This window comes from Erpetoichthys calabaricus, chromosome 1 (genome assembly GCF_900747795.2).
Source record: "Erpetoichthys calabaricus chromosome 1, fErpCal1.3, whole genome shotgun sequence".
In the NCBI taxonomy this organism is placed as follows: domain Eukaryota; kingdom Metazoa; phylum Chordata; class Cladistia; order Polypteriformes; family Polypteridae; genus Erpetoichthys; species Erpetoichthys calabaricus.
This window is the reverse complement of record NC_041394.2, coordinates 101,596,509-101,613,868: the sequence shown is the minus strand read 5'-3', so window position 1 is coordinate 101,613,868 and position 17,360 is coordinate 101,596,509.

Here is a 17,360-nt window from a genome sequence, read left to right as displayed (position 1 = left end):
TTCTTGGAAAACAATTTGACGTCACGCGAGACAAGGCAGTGAGACAACATTTAAAACAAGTTCATGGACATCTAACCTAGTAGTTGTTGGAATGCTTTTGGCAAACATACTTCATGTGCTCCCAGCTCTTAAAACAACGACAAGCGACAAGCAGAACACGCAGCTCACCATCAGATGATCCGACCGCTTCTCCTTAGCTTGCGTTCTGCTCCCTCAAACCCCTGCCCCACCCTTCACAATGCGAGCGGCAGAGACGTGAAGTGGCAAAAGGACAGTTGTTGTACAGGCTTTTAAATGATTGACGTGCAGCGCGAAAAGCATAGGATGCAGTGCGCCAGCAGCAGCAGCAGCAAGCCAGCAGATGATCAAACCGATTCTCCTTAGCATGTGCTCAGCCACCCACCCTTCACAACGCGAGCAGCATTATACGTCCTGTGAGAAAGAGATTTAACCATGCCCGGGGCCGGAAATAAAGGACAAGTATTGTTTTTACAAAAGTTTTAAAGTAAAAGTGAAAATAATGCATATGTAACAATTCCCATGAAAATAACAATTGCTTTAAATTGTATATCCGGTAAACCTAACCTGGGGGTGGGCAAGCGAAGCGAGCAGGGGGGGGAAGCCCCATAGTACTTAAATAAATTTAGCATCAACATTAACTTTCTAGGATTGGTTCTTACAATGCATTTTGTTTATTTATGTAGTGCCTTTTCCATGCTCAAGGCGCTTCACAGAGTCACAGAAAGTACAGCAGGCTATATGTAACATTGGATACAAATATTTTCTGCATAGAACACTACAACAGATAAATATCGGATATACAAAGCAATGAATAAAATAAAGAGAAAAAAATAAACCACAGTCTAAAAGAAAGCCTGAGTAAATAACATAATTTATGTTATAAAACACACACAAATTATCCAGGGCATCTGGACAGAGAGGTAAACTGAAAGAAGGGGCAGATTGTTAGGTTAAGGAAAAATCCTTCCAGAACAGATGAGTTTTAAGATGTTTTTTAAAAGAATGAATGGAATCAGCTGAAAATTTTGGGAGGTCATTTCAAAATCTGGGTGCTTTACAGCTTAAGGCCCTGCAACCCACAGAGTGCAGGTTAGTGTGTGGGCACAACAAGATTGCCAGAATTGGAGGACCTTAGTGAGCATAACAATGGAGAAGGTCACTGATGTAGGTTTGGTTCAAGGCCAATTAATGCTTATTAGGTTATTAATAGAATTTTAATTCAGTCCAGTAAGAGACAGGGTCCCAGTGAAGGCGAAACAGAGTGGGTGTTATGTGCTCACTTTTGCTTGTCTGCAGACTCTATTGCGTCTGCCAAGGCATGAATGTATCATCTTATTGGAACTGTTCTTATGATATATACTGGGAGCAGCAAGCTGTAGTTACTCATGCCATGGACATGAGAATGAGTACTTCACATATTAATTCACTTTTCAGTATTGTTGAGTCAGAAATAGGCTTGAATTGCAGCAAGGAGGAATTATGTAGCAGTGGATCTAGCATTACTCTCAGCAACAGACCTCTAGCTTGGTGAAGAGGAAATGCAGACAGATTTCCAGTGCTTGCTATTCTGGTCAAATCACACTCTGTATCTGCTGTGTTTGTACCCAGTAAGTGAGTATTTTCAACTGCAGGGCATACTGTCACACATCTCCTTAGATCTCCAAATGATCAGTAAAACATTCAAGCAGGAAATAAAAGGACATCCATTGTTGAATCAATGTTTGATGTTAGCTCAGAAAACGAAAAGAATTTGGATGGTTTTGCACTGCAGTAATGTTATATTATACATTTATATGTTTATTATTGTCATGTGTACAGATGATAACTAACACTAAACAAACAGTACATTTCTTTAATTAAGATTTCATATCATGGTAATATTGTATCATGAAGCCTGAATTGTAATATGAATTATATTGTGGGCAACTGTACACTTGTTGGAAAACAGGGGTCCTTCCCCCTGCAGGGCCCCTGTAGCACAACTATACTGCATTGTTAATTTATTATTAAATTTGAACCATTTTCTGTAAAATAAGTAATAAGGCATTATGTATTTCTGACGATTATCCATTAATGCATATTTCCAAAGCAAGTTCTGACTTTCATATAAAATCTAGTTATAAACATCTGCAGGACTGTAACTCATTCATAACCCAAGAACCTCCTGTAATTGTTTTTCATAAGAATTGTGTTTCAACCCTTTTTGTATTTTCATGATTACGGCCTAACCTGCATCTGTGTTTCTTGTATGTCATGGCACCTGAAAACAAAAAAGGGTATCGCTTCAGACAACACTTTCTATTGCTGGTGCAATCTTAAGGCCAGCAAGACTTTTACGTATTGAGTCATCCTGAAACTCTGCTACATTCCAAAACTAGAAAGGAAGAACAATGAAACCTTCTCTACTGTCTGTGCTCCTGAGCACTTCTTCTAAGGTAGTACACTGAGTTTCATAAGAGGGTTACTGGGCTACTGTTAGTCAATAGTTCCTTCAATCCCACCACAGTCCTTCTGCCTTCTCCCTCCCTAAACTAGCTCTGTTTCCTTCTCTGTTATATCATGATTCCATTTTCTTCATTATCATATTATAGTATCAGTTTTTTGTTTGGATGCCATGGCTAGAAACTGAATATCAGTATTATTCTAGCCTGCATGTAGTCTATTAATGTTTTTCTAAACTCACTTCATCTGCATTCTAATTTATAATACTGTGGAAATCATCACAACAGCGGTGGCCATAAGGCTGAAAGATGCTCCAGTTACAGAGAATCCAATCTCCCACAGGAGGACACGCTGATAGTGATGTAAGCAGTAAATTATTAATGATAATGTTCAAACTTTCACTTTGTAATTACAGAATTACACAGTGCACACAAGTTGTATTATACTTCCACACCCATGTTGTAACACCCTGGAAAACAATTTCTGAAACAAAGAAAATAATAAACACATAACCTGCAGCAACGTGCAAAGGGATTAGATGGAAACAGAGAGCAAACATCAAAGACATCAACAGCTCATAATATACTTCTCTGATGGATGCCATCCACTTATTCAAATTATGGCTTATTATTTAACTGATGGGTAACACTTAACTCAATTCATTTCTTGTATTACAGCTTTCCCATTAGAGGCTCAGAGTACTTTACAGAGTTATAATACACCACAAAACCCCAAGCGATATGTGGATAAAAATATACAAACAAGCATCCTGCATTTTATACTTCATAGTATCTTTAGTAGAGGATTGTGATGCCTGGGTTGTCTGCAGCTGGCATACTCCCCTTGAACCTGGGTCATCAAAAGTCATGAAACCAAGATGGATTGGGCGATGACGACACATAAAGAGTTGGTACATCAAAGTGCTCAGTGCTTTTATTCACAACAAACTGTCAAACATAAGTGCAGTGAAGTGAATCTACTATATAATAAAATGATACTGTGTGGGTGTGTGTGTGTGTGTCCAGTCCGTCCAAGCAATCTGATTGGTTAGTTTGGCATTGGTAGCTCAGTGGCAGGGATAATGAAGTGATACATTATAGGCACAAAGTTCAATTCCTGATTGTGACTTTTTTATTTTAATAAAAGGAGTTAAAATGGAGTATTTCAATAATAACAAAGCAAATAATTTACCAAGCAACGTTGGGTTGCTAAATGCTAATGAGTTAAAACCCAAGTCGCCTTCAAAGATGGGAAGTATTTGCAAGAATGCAAGTGCTATTTTTTCACAGTGGGTAATGGGGCCCATCTCCCATTGGTGATAGTCAAAAAGTGGACAGGAAGCAAGCAAGGAGCCCCTAAATGACAGAGTCTGAGAAACAGGACTTATGGGAACGAGATTGAAAGAGGAAGTGCTGGACAGGAGATGTTCAGACACGTGAGGATATCGAGGAAAGGAATAGGTGGAACACCCGAAGGTTCTCGTAAAGCAGGAGATATGCAATATTTTAGAAATGATTATATTACTTGCCTTTGACGGGTAAAGTAGATACTTACAAATAATCCTATTAAATTAAAAACAGTACTCTTATAGTGAGAGACCAAATCTGCAATAAATAAATGCTATAATAGTTCAAATCAGAAGGATTCATTCTTGAGCCTCGGTGCCTTCAGAAGCAGAGACATCAGCATGTGTGGTCAACCTTAAAACAACTGGCTTGCGCTACGGCCTCTTCAGCCAGTTACAGCTGTGATGACCTAAGGCCGGCTCCATCATCCTACCACTTTATCCCACATTCGTCAGCAGGACGATCTTCAGAGCCCTTGTGGCCACTCCTGCTCCCAGGGTTCTCAGCAGGAGCAATCCTTCCCTGTGAGTGCCGTCAATTTGCTCCTCACCGGGGTCAACTCCCAACCACCAAGGCTCCAGCCCTCTGCACAGCTTGTTTGCCCCATTCTCAACTCTCGGATTTCTGGGTCCTCCTCTCACTATCCATAGGCTCTTTTTCATGCTTGTGTGGGTGCGACACTCTAATTAGGAGCCGTGGGGTGCCAAGGTGGAACAGCTGAGCCAATACACCAATCAGCTTGTCTCCTCACATTTGCATCACAAAAAAGTCAACCAAAACATGGGATACTGGTGACTGTTTTGCCTCCACTGGCATCAGACCATTGAGATACCCTCTGACATTGTCATTATCAAACTCATGACAGAATATAGCCATACAGAGTTAAACAATAAGTAAACTGAGGGGCTCATAACCACTCACTGCCCAGGAAGACATATTAGCAATAAATAGCCTAAATCAAAACAGCAACACCTCAAGTTTACAGTCGAGGTGGAAAAGGCCAAGACACTGTAACATAAATAGAGCATGCAGGCTTCAGAAACTGTACGACTTGAACGTAAGATGCTGGGACTGTCCAATGGCAGCACTACCAACTTGGTGTTTACTGGACAGCATGAAATTATCAAACAATTGAAAAATAATTCTTCTATACTACCTGTACTTTCTGAACCAGGAATGTTTGTTTCTTTGAAACGGGAGCATATTGCTGGATTCTTTGCTACAAAAAGGAACTAACACAGATAAGACTTCTTTGGTGACTTCTTAAAATTTAGTGCCATCAGGCAGTCTTCCTCAGTGGTGGGTGAAGATCAAGATGCTGCTCAGCCCCATTGTGATTAGCATAATGTCTTGTGCTCAATGCATTCCTGATATTGATTTTTTTTAATTTAAAATTATTGTCACTACCTTTAAGGAAACAAATGCTAGTGGACTTTCTATACTTTTTCACTGGTTCAGGCTGCTTAGCTTAGAGTAGAAAAATCTCAATGCAAAAATTTTTTTTTAAAACGGCAGACTTCATTTTAACATCTAGAAATATTGGCTGTAGCCTTCAAAGTCCCACCACTAGACTGGAAAGTTCATGTTACCCACACACACACTTATGTGTACAGAGAACACCGCAGGGCCAACTGGTCCAAACAAGCTTGCAGTACCCAGCACAAATACGATTTCACATACTACAAAAAGCCATTTTTTTCTCTGTTACATTGAGGATATGATCGAAAAATTGAAAACGTATTTCAGTATTTCAAAATGGAAATTAAAAAAATGACCATACGCTCAATGTTCAAAAGCAATTAAACTTTCCTAACAATATCATCTGGTGGGGCTGTGTCCCACTGGCCCTTAGTTTAGGAACACCACTAAAAACCATTAACATTTATTTTTTTACAACTGGAGCATGGGTAAGTTAAGCAACTTCTTCAGGATCACACAGTGAGTTGGAGGGGGTCTGACCAGTTGTACATACAAAGACACATGCAAAGAGACATTGTTAGGTTTTTATGGGTTTTGAAAAATTTTAAGACAGACGTACTGTATACTGTGCAATTCTATGGGCTCACAAATGCTTGGAGGCCTTTTAATCACCATTGGGCAAAACTAACAGTACCACCGGCATTTAATACAGTGAAGTATAACATGATTTTTTTCACTGTGTCTCTATTTTTACAGTAAGGTAAATGTATCTGAGCTCAGTATTTGTTTAATTTGTTGATGCCTTACAACTAATGGACTATGTTACCTATGTTACTTTTGTCACGGGAAGCTGGGGGCCAGACCCAGCCGGGATGCCTGGAAGGACTGGGAGGCAGTCAGTACATCCCCCGGGCCACAAGGGGGCAACCGCCCTGGATAAGCAGGGGACCACGGGGATGGAGCAAGGAGGGACAAATCCATGGGGGCCCGTGGCTGCCACCAGGGGGCACCCCAAGCCTCCTATAGCCCGGGAGCTCTGCACTTCCTCCATACCTGGGAAGGTAGGGGAAGATCCTTTCAGTGACACCCGGAGTGGTTCCGGTGCTCATGTGGCACTTCCGCCACACCAGGAAGTGCCACCGGAAGAACATCAGCAAGTTCCTGGAGCACATCCGGGTGGATATAAAAGGGGCCACCTTCCTACAGTTGGGGAGCTAGAGTCGGGAGCTGGAGCAGGACGAAGCTCCAGTGGCTGGAGGAAGAGAGGCCGCCCACGGACAGTGAGAGAGAGGCCCATGTTGGGAGTGTTTGGTGCGGAAGCACTGGGTGCTGTGTGGGACTTTATTGTAAAAATAAACGTGTGTTTGGTAAAGTGCTGGTGTTTGTCTGATGGTGTTCGGACCCGTGCTCACACTTTCTTAAAAGTACCAACATGCAATATTATCAGGACTTTGTACAGTAGATGCTGAGCAGCATTTCTCAGCATATCTTCAGAGACAGCTGATCATGATATTTTTCAGAAGTAATACCATACAGTGCATGGTTCTTTTTCCACAACACAACCAGTTTGTCCTCCTTATTTTTTGGAGCCATACTTATACAAATGTAAACAAAGAATTGCTTCCTGATTGGCCAATGAGAGTTGAAACACAAAATCAGTTTGCATGACCTCTCAAACCTGACAGACTCTACACTGTAAGCCATTCGTATAAGATTTACAGTAAGTGTATGAGATAATAGGAACAGAAAAGAACAGTAACTCATCTGTATCAGTGAAAAACCAAGAAGGTGGAATTGTTACTCTGGAGGCCAAGCAGAGAACAAGATGAAACCCAATAGTTAGGAGAGACACTAAATAGGGCCCCTTCAACTACATTTAACAGACATACCCAAAGCAGCTAAGCTCCTACTGTAGAAAGAGTGGAAAGGCATCAGGTCCTGACAGCATGCTGCCAGAGTCTTTAAAGGAATATATTTCAGCATCAGCCATGATGCTACACCTTCTGCTTCCTGAGGTGTGGGTGCCAGAAGACTAGAAAAAGAGTTATTAAAGAAATGTGACATTTCCTCTTGTAACAACTGCCAAGGAACTATACTGCTATCAATCCCCAGTGAAACTTTGATCAGAATTATGTTTAAAAGACAGAAAAAGCTTACAGAAAGAGCAGGCAGGTTCCTGTCATGATAAATCATGTATTGAACAACTAGCTACCTTGAGATTCATCATCATCAGTCACTAGAATGGCAGTTCCCATTTTATATAATACTCATTGATTTCCAAAAGGCCATTGACAGCATGGACAGGAAGGTCATCCTGAAGATGGTCTACCACTATGAAATTCCATTGAAGTTCATTAACTTTATCCAATAGTAGTATAATAACTGTACAGTATGTGCCAAGTCATACACAATGGAAATCTCACAGATCCATAAAAAGTATGCACTGGGATAAGACAGAGCTAAAGTCTGTCACCAATGATTTTCTTACTTGTTGTGGACTGGATAATAAGAAAGTCTCCTCGGGATGTAATTAGGGCATACAATGGATGCTCACTAAGCAGCCAAGGGACTGTAAGTACACTAATGACATGCTGTATGCCTCCTCTCACATGGATACCAGGGTGCGCTCCAACAATTAAGTTGATTGTTAGCAGATGCTGGATAAGCAGGGCTGGAAATTAACATTAATTATAGATATAATGAAGACCAACAACAAATAAAAACTCACATCAGAAAAGGGTATCAGGCAGATCCCAAAATGTCTATATCTAGGCAATGTAGTCAGCAAAGATGGAAGAGCAGATAAGGACATCAAAAGCCATATATGGAACTCCACAACCTTTTCCAGTCACAAAAAGATGAAAGTCTGCAGCACAAATTTCAAGTTTGTTCTTGTGTATAATTCAGAAACATAGAGAACAACAAAACTAAATCTCCACAAACTCTTAACTGCACTGCAGTAACATCCATTATATCAAACATTAGCCTGTAGGAAGATCAAACCAAACTCCTTTTATAAAACGCAGTGAAGCTGGATAGGCCACATCTTGTACAAGGACCACAGTAACATCACTAGACAAGCAATGGGGTGAAATTTTTAGGGAAGAACAAAGAAGTGTACAAACCAAAGCAAACCTGGATAAGGTGTACAGTGGACGAGATGAACACAGCTAGCTGGATGTAGGCCCAGCTAAAGAGAATGGCTCAGAACTGAGTGTGATGGAAAAGTGCTCCCTGGGGGCTGAGATAAATAAATAACCAAATCAATACATAATAGGTCAAAAAAAGAGAAAAACAAGGATGCACAAGGATTCACCATCCAAAGGCTGATGTTGCTCAGCCATCCATCTGGTGGCAAAATGGTACCTGCAGACTAATAGAATTTGAGTAATGTCACTATTGTTAGGTTCAATGAGTAAGAACTTTAAAACATTAGAAAATTAACAAACCAGAGGAGACAATTCAGTCCATCAGGTTCATTTTAGCTAATAGCTACTGTAAGCTGTCCCAATATCAGTTATTTCTGAAAGGTTCTCAAGGTTCCTATTTCAACTACATGGCTTGGTGGTTTGTTCCAGATTCCCACAAGTAAAGAAGAGCTTCCTGGCTTCAGGCTTAAATGCACTTTCCCTTAATTTCCACTGGTGTCCTATAGCACATGATTCACAGTTTAGCCGAAATAATTCTGCTGGATGATTTTTGCTGAAATCATATGATGATCTGACCCTGGTGTCACCATTTTCTCCCAAGTCGTTTTGAGTTCCTATTCTGAGGCCAGGTAGAGAAATGTTATTGAAACAGCAGTAACTCTAAGAGATTAACACTTCAAAGTGCAAATTGTGTTTTTCTGCCAGTGAGACAGAATGAAATAAAATCATACAGTTCCTGCTTTAGCCCTGTTTAGGTGACATGTAAATGCAACTGTGTCAACCAAATATCAGGTCATTTTGGGTCCTTCTGACTGTATCATCATGTATAAAAAAACAGCTTTCTGACTGTCTGCAGGTTTTCTTTATATATACCTCTATATTTATCTGCTTTAAACCTGCTCTGTTAATGCAGTGTTCCAGTTTACTTCCTTTTAGATGCAGTATCTTATTGAGCATTATACCTACGATGAGCAGTTAATTAGTAGACCTCTGCCTAATGGAATGAATGTAGCCCTGTAATCTTACAAATATTACATTTCCATTAATTTTCTGGAGAAATACAGACATCTTTTCCAAGTTCTTGCAAGTGCAAAGTTATCAAAGCTGCTTCATTCATAGGCAAACAGTAGTCATTTTAAAGGCTGACCTGGCAGGCAGCATGCCCACGTTCACATATATCCCTGTGGTTGTCTTCCCTTGGGATGTGTGGTAGGGATTCTTACTAGAGGGCCTTGTGGAAGCCTGCTAAACATAGATGAGGGTACACAGCACTGAATTAGTCCTGGCCTTATAAACAGATATATGTTGCTAGGGACCTAAGACCTTACTGTATAAACTGATATATGTGCTAGGGACTTAGGGTGGAACATTTTGGTTTTCTCAGGGTGTACCACACTTTAAAAGTTAAATAATGTAGGGGTTATTGATAAGTATTTACTCTGACAAGGGTATGTGAGTTCAAAGATAGGAAGAAATACTAAAATGGCATCCTGGTGGGAGAAAGCTTAGCCATAGTGGAGAAAACAGAAAAGATTAGCAATTGTATGGCTGAAAAACTGCTTACCTGGATTATGGTGATGCCTAACATACGTAGATTCCCCTCAGGAACCTTTATAGCCGTGTCCTCTGTTTTTACTTTTTTGTTAAACATTTCCTGTATGTGAAATAAAATCCCACTTTTCACAGTTATGCAGGGTCAATGAATGCGATGGACTGGTGTCTTACTCAGGTTGGATCCTGTCTTGCGGCAAATATGAGGGGGGACCCAAAAATAACCGGAAATATTTTTAAAACGTGTTTAATTTAATTTTCTGTACAAACTACAATTAGTCTCCTTCAAAGTACTCTCCATTGGTGGAAATACACTTATCTAACTGTTTGTTCCATTGTTCGAAACATTTTTTAAATTCGTCTGATGTAATGCCCATTAACGCTCTGGTCGTTTCTTGTTTTACCTCTTCGACGTCAGCAAAACGCCTTCCTTTCAAGTCTTTTTTCATCCGAGGGAACAAAAAGAAATCACACGGAGCTAAATCCAGTGAGTAGGGTGGGTGGTTCAGGGTTGTCATACCGTTTCTTGCCAAAAATTGGCGAATGCTGAGAGCAGTGTGAGATGGAGCATTGTCATGATGAAAGAACCATTCGCTCGACTCCCACAAATCAGGGCGTTTCCTTCTCACACTGTTGCGCAACCTACTTTTACAAAAAAATTCACTGAACACAAGCACAACCTTCCAGACTGGTGGCACTTGGCAAATTGACTTGTGAGGAGTGTAACTAGCGGCCCAACCACGTACTACAAGTACCAACCTAACAACAACAAAATTCCGGTTATTTTTGGGTCCCCCCTCGTATACCTGGAGTAAGCTCCGACTCTCCATAACATTATAATAGAAAGAAAGTTAGAAAAAATGAATGGTTGTTAACCACATTGTACGGTACATAACCCATTTATTCATTTTCTACATTAGTTTTTTAAATTCTGGGATTTGAAAGTTGGCTGGAGTCAGCAAAGGACAGAGCGCCAGTCCATCGTAGGAGATGCACATTTAACCTTCCAGTTACTAAACCTGCTTAATCCAGTTCCAGCCAGGGCTCATTATAGTAGTACTTAATATGATGCTGGCACCAGCACTGGATGGACTGCCCATCAATCATAGGATACAGAAGACACCCTCATGCATGCACACACATATGCTTCCTAACAGACACATCCTAGAAAGTCAGAGTTGGAAACAATACATCAAGATTGCATCTTAAATCCTGTACTCTTTACCCTGATAGTCCATGACTGTTGTGCCAACTACAGCATGAACCACATAGTTAAGGGTGTGGACAACACAGCAGTGATAGGCCTCATCAGTGCTAATGATGAGATAGATGGCTTACATAGAGAAAGTCAAACAACTCATGGGGTGGTGTAGGAATAATAACCTGAACCTGCATGTTGATAAAACGAAGGATAGCACTGACTAGTTCAGGAAGAATCATGCCAACCACCTTCCCCTTTCTATCAACGGCTCAACTGTGGAGTCAGTCTGGAGCACAAAGTTAACAAATGATCTCTTCTAGGGCCAACACACCTCCTGTGTAGTCAAGAAAGGACAGAAGTGACTGCACTTCTTGCAGAACATGTGATGAGCTTGCCTTCCTCTCCCACCCTTGTTTCTTTCAACAGAGGCACCATAAAGAGTGTATTGACCACCTGCATGTCTGACTGGTAACGGGCCTGTACTGCCTCAGAGTGGCTGAAAAAATCATTAGGACATCTCTCTCTTCCAAATAGGAACTCTACAACAAACGCTGCTGAAACAGGGTCACCAGGATTATAAGAGCCCACACTCTCCCCACAATGGACTGTTTACCATTCTACCCTCTGGCATGCAGTACCAAAGTATACGGCGCAGCACTGCCAGCTTTTTCACAAAAGCTTTGTCCCACAAAGCATGACTTTTAAACAATAATCAGTCTGAAAATATTATAATATATATGATAATATAGATAATATCGCTAGTCTGTTGATACACTGCAATATATAACTTATCTGTGCAATATGTTACTGCTTATTATTTAATCTTGTTTATTCTTGCTTGTTCTATTCTTGCACATAGCCAGGTTGGGTGAGGCAATTTTGTTCTGCTGTGTATTGCTGTTTATGGCTTTGAATGACAAATGAAATTACCCTTGAACAACCTTGATCTACATACATTCATAGCAGAGTAATTTAGTGTCCCTAGTTCATCTAACATCCATGTCTTAGAAAGCTGGAGAAAACCCATGAGAACGTGGGGTAAAAATATGCAAACCGACTTTGTTAGGGCCAGGATTTGATCTTTGTCCCCTGGTGAAGGCTTTTTATAAACAGGCTTCTATTTTTTTTTTTTTAAACCACATTATAGAATATTCCAGAAAATGAAATTCTTTATCAGATAATAGGAACATTTTTGATTGCATAGAACTTTATCATTAATCTTTGTATAATCATTTTGACAAAGACTTATATTTTGCAAGTGGCTGTAAGGGTAAGGATCTGCGTCGGCATCAGAAAGTTGCCGGTTCAAATCCTGTAAACACCAGGAGAGATTCTACTCCGTTTGGCCCTTGATTAAGGCCCTTAACCTGCAATTGCTTTGTCCTGGGTATGACGTTAATCTGCATCCAAGCAGGTCCTCCAACTTGCATGGAACACTTGGGGTGGGTGGCATGATTGGCACTCCAGACACTATAAAAAACCTCACACTGCTCCAGTGTGGTGCTGAGATGTCACTTGCTGCACTCAGGTCCCAATCTAGGTGGTTTGTCATTTGGTGGGGATGGCAATACGCGATCAGCACATGCTCCCAACGTCTCTCTCCTTTGGATTTCGAAAGAGCCACTGTCCAGGCTTTTGATTCCCCATATATTGTACTAGCAGGCGTACCTGGTGCTGCCTGGGGTGGAGGAACTGACTAAATTGTGGAACAAAACACAACCTGTGGTCTTCCCCTGAGAAGTTTCAGCACTGTGGATTTACATACCAGACAGACAGACTCAAAAACACATTCAGCTTTATAAATTATATTGTCTATGACATGCATGCATGGTTTTGATTTGGCTAACAAGGAGATTCAAGTTTTCCTTGGTAAGCAGGCTAGCATGTACTGTAAGAGCAATTTCATTTTTGTAATTATTGAACCTGCTAATGAATACTGCACTGTGTGCACCCAAATGGGTTCAAAGTACTGCTCACAGAGTGAACCGATCAATAATAATTCCCTGGTGGCAAGTGCTGATGTAGGGGTCCTGCCTGTTTTACACCACATGTGAGGTCGATTGAGGAACACTGCCAGATCTCATTTGCAGTAAATCCTCAGTCAGCTCTGCTGTCAGCTGAAGTAGTGAATGGAAGACATGAAATACTAGAATTGTGTAGCTTCTTTAGATTTGAGGACAGCGAGGAAGACAGAAGAAGCCCTTTGGAAAACTCCCTTACATCCATTTTTGGAATCCATTACAGGGAGCTGTAATAAATCTCATGCAAGGCAGGAATAAATCCTAAATGGGATGGCAGTTTACTTGAGAGCAGACTCCTAATTGGGCCATTTGCAAATGCAAATCAGAGTAACATGTATGTTTTTGGAACAATTTAGAAAACCAAAAGGCCCAAAGAAAACATATGGAAGAATGTGCAGACTTCATACAGTATAGACAGCAACAAGGAAGGGTGGCTAACGGAGGTCTCTGGAGTTCTGAGGTAACAGTAGTAATCACGGTGGTATGGTGGCACAGTGGTAGTGCTGCCTCACGGTAAGGAGACCAGAGATTATGTCTTGGGTCCTCCCTTTGTGGAGTTTGCATGTTCTCCCTGTCTCTGCGTGGGTTTCCCCCAGGGGTTCTGCTTTCCTTCATCAGTCCAATACCAATGCAGTTTAAGTGGATTGGTGTTACTACATTGGCTCTAGAATGTTATTGTGTGTGTGTGTTTGCCCTGCAATAGACTGACGCCCTCTACAGGGTTTGTTCCTGTCTTATGCCCTATGCCAGCTGGGATAGGCTCCACCACTCCATGTAACCCTGTTCAGGACTAAGAGGGTTAGAAAATGACTGACTGATCAACAGACTAACAGTACTAATCACACAATGAGACCTTCCACTTCGAAAAACTCCACTTGCCCGATGTGTTTTGCAAGTAGTACAGTTTAGGAACTGTTCCTTTAGGTAGAAATAATTCAGTGTGATTCCCATAATAATTGAGTTCAGACACTGATGGCACAGAAACAGAGAGAGAGACTGAGACGCTGCCATAGCAGAATAGCAGAAGGCTACTACTACTTCTGGCAGTTTCTAGCTATATCAGGTTGAATCATTCTGCCCGTTTAATAGATCAAAACATTTTAAAACATTTAGCAGGCCTCTTAGAATAAAGCCCTCATCTTGGCTTCAACAACAATGACATTGTTTCTATGCACATTTTCACTGAAACATGTAGCTCAACGTGCTTTACAAGAAGTTACAAGAAGAGACAACAAAGGGCTAATGTGGTGAGTTATATCTTATTGGCCCTGTTGCTGGTGTAGAATTGACTTTGGATTGGGATTTAATGGTCAGCTCTCACCCTGGGCAAACTGAATCTTGAACTAATTGGTTGAGGATGAGACAGGTCAAGATCTACCAAGAAGTTACAGACAGGAGATGAGAAAAGAACCATCTTGTGGCACTTGGGTGTTGGGAAAATGAGTGAGCCTCTTCTAAGGACAGCCATGACATAACCTGCTTAGGAAGGGGCAGCTTGATTGGTTTTGTGTTTGTCAACATTCTTTAGTATTCTGACTTACCCCTGAAGTTCTTTGTTTAAATAAACACACCAGTATTGAAAACCCTGGCATTATCCTATGCTCCTTCTTGACCACTCAGGTCTGCTGGTGAATTGTGTCTGGTGATACCACAGCTGCATGGTATGAAATCTCAGTCCAGATTTTTTTCATGTGTAGTTCCAAGCTGGTAGAATGAGCTGGCAAACTCTTTATGAACTTCTGAGTCCTTCAACGTGTTTAAGAAGTGTTTGAAGAATTATTTGGTGAATTTCTGTCTAACTGTAACCTTGGAATTGAAACACACTTGTATTTTGTTTTGAGCTCTTCACTTCTGATGATCAATCTATAACCTGTCCTGTAACACTTGTTTCCCATTCAGTCGTCTAGGCTGATGTTTACTGAATTATGCGGACATCTTTGGATAAAAGCATCAGCTAAGCTAACAAATATATTCTCGATGTAGAGTTCCTATGTTTTGTTATAGAAACACAGCACAACTTGGGAGAACTTTAAGCATTTGGGGAAAATGCAGTTAAACTGCTCCTTAAAACATTAGTTATGTAGTCCACATATTAAGAAATTGGACAGAATACAGCAAGAGCTGCATTGAATCAGAAAGTATTCAGACCCTTTCACTTTCTGCACACTCAGTTGTATTGTTAATTTAATTTGAAATGGATATGCACAATAACCAATAATGACAAAGTGAAAACACATTTATAGAAAGGTTTTCAAATTTATGAAAAATCAAAACCTGAAATTTGTATAAGTATTCAAACCCTTTGCTGTGGCACTCCAAACTGTGCTAAAATAATTCCCTTTTTCCTTTAATTATCGTTCAGATACTATATGTCTAGAACTTAGAGTTCACCCTTTAGCAAATTGAATCGATTGGACATCATTTAGAAAGGCACACAGCTGTGTATAAAAGTTTCCAAAATCCACACTTCATACCAGGACAAAAAATAAGCCATGAAGTCCAAGGAGCTCTCTATAGATTTCTGCAATCAAATTGTGTTGTGACACATAGATCGTGGCAAGGGTATAAAACCATTTCTACAGCTTTAGAGGTTCCCAGGAGCACAGTGGCCTCAATAATTGTGAAATGGAAGAAGAGAAGTCTGGAACCACCAGGATCTTTCTAGAGTTGGCCGTTTGGCCAAATTGAGAAACTAGCCAAAATGGGCCTTTGTCAGAAAGGAAACCAAGACCCCAGTGGTCACTCAAACAGCTTCAGACGTCCTCTGCTTAGATGGGAGAACCTTTCAGAAGGACAATAATCTAAGCAGCACTCCATAAATTAGGCAATTGTGGCAGAGTGGCTAGATGGAAACCGCTCTTAAGTAAAAGGCATATGATAACCCACTTTGAGTTTACCAAAAAAGATTTAAAGGACCCTGGTCTAATGAGACAAAAATTGGACTCTTTGGATAGAACCCCAAGCTCTATATCTGGTCAAGACCAGACACTGCTCACCTCCTACCTAATATCATCTCTACGGACGAAGCATGGTGGTTGCAGCACCATCCTATGGGAGTGCTTCCCAGTGGCAGGAATAGGAAGACTGGTCAGAATTGAGGAAAACAAGAATACAGAGTGGTCCTTGAAGACTTCATTATGATGTGACAGTTCGCCTATCAGCACAACAATGACCAGAAGCATACATCCAAGATAATGCTAGAATGGCTTCGACACAACTCTCTGACTGTCCTTGAGCAGCCTAACCAAAGCTCAGACTTAAACCCCGTAGAAAATCTGTGGAGAGATGTGAAGATGGCAGTTTACAGACACTTCCCATCCAGTCTAACAGACCTTGAGAGGATTGGCCAGGAAGAATGATATAAACTGCTTAAATGCAGGTAGAGGCTTACCCAAGAAGAATCAAAGCTGGTAATTGATTCTAAAGGGGCTTCTGCAAAGTAGTAAACAATTGATCTGAATACTTGAGAGATTTCAGTTTTTGATTTTAAATAAATTTGCACACCTTTCTGAAAAGAGTTTTTAAATTGTCATTATGGGTTATTATGTGGAGACTGATGAGCAAAAATGTATCATTTAAAAATAAATCTATAGCACAATGGAGTTTGCAGAAAGTGCAGAGATCTGAGCCCTTCTGAATCCACTGTGAAGTACTGTATGTAACATAAATACTCATACATTTTCATACTCACCTTTCTAATTCTGTCCTTTTAATTGTAACATAAATTGATAGGATGCGCACAATGTCTGAACAGGACACAGATGGTATCTTGGACCAGCAAAGAAATATCACAGATGTGGTCCCTCAACACTGGGACAGTGTTTAGAATGATGGAGGAAAGCAACAAATAGACAAAGACATAGCAGACTAGCATACAGGAGGCATAAGTCTGGAATTCAAAACACCTTTAGAAATTAATATTACCCATAGTGCCACTCTTCTCTGAGAATACACCTGAGAATTATTGAAATAATGTAGTCAAAATGAAAACAATGATGCAAGGATGCTTTATTTATGTTGTATTGGCTTGTTTTATGCGGACAACACAAATTACCAATTTTGTCCCATTATGAAATTAAGAAACATGCAAGTAAGAATTCCACTGTACAATATGCACATGACAATGAACTTGAACTCTTAGGACAAATTGCTTATGAAATGGATCTTGAGTTAAATATTCAATGAGCACCACAGAGTTCTTCATGCCTGA